A 4,628-nucleotide genomic window follows, 5' to 3' on the forward strand; every position below is an offset into this window, starting at 1 on the left:
CGTAAGGGCGGGCGTTACAGAAGGACGTATTACTAAGTCAACTTCAGAATATCCAAATGAAGGATGGCGAGTCCCTAAGTTAATTGCATAGCCAATTCAAGGAATCCTGAATGGTATTCATGTACTCAGTGAACAAGTCGATAATCGCAACTTGATTAGGTATGCCCTAAAAGTCTTTCCAAGAACAACTTTGTGGGCATCTATGGTGGATGCCTACAAAGTGTATAAAGACCTATCCATAATAAAAGTAAATAATTTTTTTGTAACTTTGAACTTTACGAACAAACTAACCAAGATCATAAGGAAAAGAGTATAGCCTTAATTGTTGATAAAACTGGTAAACTCAAACCTAAACATAAGTCAAAACTTAAACTTAAGGAAGAAATTGAATCTGAATCTGAGTCTAGATCATCAACAAATGAAGATGATCTATCTTCAAAAGTCATGAATTTGGTTAAACAAATGATTCGATGAAAGAGATTTTCTAAAAAAAGATTTGTGAAAAAGAAAATCTCAAGAAAGGATTTAGTCAATGCCATTGCTTTGAATGCAACAAGAAAAGACACTTCAAATCAGAATATCCATACTTAAAATATAAAGAAAAAGATAATTATAAATATAAAAAGAAAAAGGCACTCGAGACAACTTGCAATGAGTACTCTTCAAAATCTGGGTCAAACTCAATTCAAATTAACCTACTAGCATTAGTTGCTACCAAAGAGGCATAAAAGTCTAAATCCAACTTTGACTTGAATCAGCTTTTGAGTCTAGTCAAATTAGTCACTCAGATGAGTCAACCAGTGAGAAAACAAACCCAATTATCAAAAAATTTTACCTCACTATATCATACTTGACTAGAACTCTAACTAAGTATAAGTCATAAGTCAAATCTTTACTTAAGAAAGTAAAAGACCTTAAGGAAAAGACTACTCCTGACTCATCAACTAAGTTAGTCAAGTTGGAACCTCAACTCAAGTTTCAAAGCTTAAGGAAGAAAACTCTAACTTGAAAAACCAAGTTAGTGAGCTGAAGTTAGCACTAAGCAAGTTCACATATTGGTCTAAGTATTTGAATTAATATGATGTTTGGAACTAGACGAGCTGCTTACAACAGGACTAAACTAGGGTTTAACTCATATCAAAATCGTGTTTCTTACTTATCATTAGTCAACCGAAATATCAAAAGTAAGATGGCCTAGGTCCCAAAAATTTACCTAATAAATCAAATAGGAAATCAAAGCTTTTGGGTACCTAAACAACATATCCACATAATTCATGTTAATATTTGCCTCATTAACGCAAATACTAAACTAAATTATATTAGACCTCCAAAGTAGGGGAGTAAATTTCTAAGTGTTTGTACTAGGATTAATCAAAATCATGTTATTTTTTTAATATGATTTTAAAATTAATATATACTTTATTTTATTTATTTTTATTGTGAATGGGCTTAGCCTAAGTATTTACCATAGACTACATGCACCTATAGATCTAGTCAATCAAAATCTCATAAAACACCTAAAGAATAACTTATTTATGTACTGTGAAATATAGAAAATGTGTAAGATGCATAGAGTTAGAGCTTGGATTCTAGATGTTTATATCAGTGCATTGACATGAATCTATGCTAAAAACTTAATATTGATCAAGTTAGATAATTTCTAAGTTGACAACAAATATTTCATAAATATAAAGTTGAAAACTTTTACTTAACTTAACCAACAAGTTAAAGACTTCTATTTTATGGATAGATATCCTGAGACAAAGTTGGACATACTAAAAAGATTTTTCAAAATTTTGAATTTGATAAAAACTTATGTTTGAATGCTTACTTTATCGAGGTAATATAAGACTAAAAATAAGATTGAAAAACTTGGGTAAAATTTTTAAAATTTATAAAAAGTCAACATCTTAACCATCTGGTCTCTTGGATGCACTTCGCGCACCTTGACACAAATAGTAGTGAAGTCAATCGAGTTTGACCGGGGTAGGTGAAAATTCAAGTCTCGATCGACCGAGATACTGTCCAGGCAACCGCAACTACCAAGCGACTGTAGACTCTTTCAAGCGACCGGTAGTGACGAGATCTAACAATCTGGAAGAGGAGGTCAAGATCAAATTTGACCATGCTCTAGGCAACCAGAGGGTATCCAATCAATTGGAGACTGCGAACAGCATTATCGACTGGATAAATATCGTAGTCACATAGCAATGCTCCAAGCGACCGAAGAGTGTCTGAGAGGTCGAGGCCTGCCACTTCAGCATCCAAGAAATCTCTATAAAAGGAGCCTCAAGGCAGATCTTTCATAACATCTTTCGGACTTGCTACTATTCTATTCATGCTCATACTCGTTGTGCTCTTCAGATGCTATTGCAACGACGTGCTGCAACATTGAGCTTCAACTTCTAAATGACAACACTTAGAGTAACATCATTTTTATTTCATTATTGTCATATATTCTTGTATTGTGTGCGCATAAACTTTTTATATTATTTTTGGGTTTCTCTACCTCTAGAAACTTTTTAGAAATGAGTTAATCAAAATAAGAATCATAATTTTTATATCGTGTGTCAACATATGCTTGTCATTACCTAAATCACTACATGCTTATTTAAATTATTTAGAAGGTGAACAATCAATATTCGTTAGACTTGCTTATTCATTGTGTTAGTTTTGAGATTTGCTAAGATAATTGTTAAAAATTGAACTTTCATGTTTGATAATTTTATAAGTTGCATGCTTATCGATTTTGCTAGTTCATTACTTGTTATCAATTATTCCACTGCATTACTATGATAGTATTAGTTTTAATTTCTGCTTTAAAATTTGATTTTAATTTAGTTCGTAAAATTTATAATGTTATTCACCCCCTCTAGTGTCGGATTCGATCGTACATTTTGGGTCTTCTTCTTTCTTTGCTTTTTGACCTCCTTTGTGTATGGACAATCAGCTCAATAGTGATCCTTTTGACATAACAAATCACTTTCAACTTGAATTTTGTGGTTTAATTCGAACTCGATTGCTTACCTTTTCGTTAAATCACCTTCTTGATTTCTCGCTTGGTGAACTCCTTTTCTTCTTGAATATTTTCCGAACTAGGTTGAATATTTTAGAGGTGAGTTCTTCTTCGTCTTCTTCTAAATCTGATTCGCCTTTGAATTCCGATTGGGTCGGGACTTTAACTTGATCTCCTTGTTCTTGATTTGACTTGTGAGTAAAACCACACTTTTCTTAGCTTGACTTGAGTTAGTCTGTTCATGCAATTGAAATTCAAAAAATAAATCTAACTTAATTTTTGAAAGATCCTTTGAAACCTTGTAAGTATCTATTATAGATGCCCACAAAGTGTACATAGAGAACACTTTTAGTCTGTGATTCTCCACTTGTTGTCTAATTGTCCAATCGAATGCAATCCATGGAATAATATCTTAGCTCTTCAATGAGACTGAGTGTATAGTTGATCAATCCATGGGAAAATATCTTGAATCGTCACGATTCATCATCAAATTTTTTGATATCATATAATTTATTGAAATAAAAATCTCATTTACATACCTGTTAGTATCTAGGTTCCTTTGTGAAGCTCAACCAGCTTATTTGAGAGGTCCTTTAAGCTAATAAAGAGGTAAGTTCAGTTGAACTCTTCTTTAGACAAGCCACATTAAAAGGTCTGTGTTGCTTTGACATCGACTTCGATTTTCCGTTTGATATCGACTTCGATTTTCCGTTTGATATCAAAATGAAAACCCTTTTGAATCTCAACTTTGAAATCCAATTGAAAACCCTTAAAAAGGACTCATCTTTATTTGTTCTTCTTTTCAAATAAATCTCTCCACATTATCATTTACCAAACATCCAATTCTCGGAATATATTTGAGCTTCCTCTACTCAGCATCTGATCACTCGATTAGCCAAAGCTTTCTCTAACTTGATGTCCAATCTTCACTGACCCATCAAATCAATCTTGTCAAATATCTAATCCCTTAATCCATCTGAACTTCTGTGCTTGATGTCATTGATCTACTAAAACTTTCACCATCTAATATTCAATACACCTAACCTGCTAAAACTTTCACTTATTATCCAATCAACTTGACTATTAAGACTTTTCTGATTAAACAACTTAGACACTCAACGGATCCATTAAATCATAATAAAATTTAACTTTTAATCTTTATCAATATCAAAATTCAAATTCAAATTCACCAATAAAATATACATTACCCTACTTGTATTTGTACGATAAGTCATGCTAACAGAGGACCAACTCCCACTTGAAATTTAACTAAACGACTAATGCTCCATGATAAGAGATTCACACCAGCTAGTCACACTTTTCCTTCCACTGATGCTCTATCATCATATGCATTCTTCCTTCCACAAATCTTCCACTGTAGGCACTTTGAAAATCCCTCTTCAACAACATGAACATCTTTGACATGCAAATCCTGCTGTCTTGAATCCAATCTTAACCAAGCTCTAACCCGTTCAAGCAAGTTACCTGTCATAACTTTGATCGCTAACGCAAAGCAGACATACACTGACTTGATGTATATTGGAAGCTTTACAATTCTAGTTTCTCAGGCATCAATAATCAGTTTTTTTTTTATCAAACTGATGGCCAGCTA

Source organism: Curcuma longa, chromosome 5 (assembly GCF_044706935.1).
Source record: "Curcuma longa cultivar G26 ecotype Majalengka, Jawa Barat chromosome 5, ITB_CL_G26_1.1, whole genome shotgun sequence".
Classification (NCBI taxonomy): Eukaryota; Viridiplantae; Streptophyta; class Magnoliopsida; order Zingiberales; family Zingiberaceae; genus Curcuma; species Curcuma longa.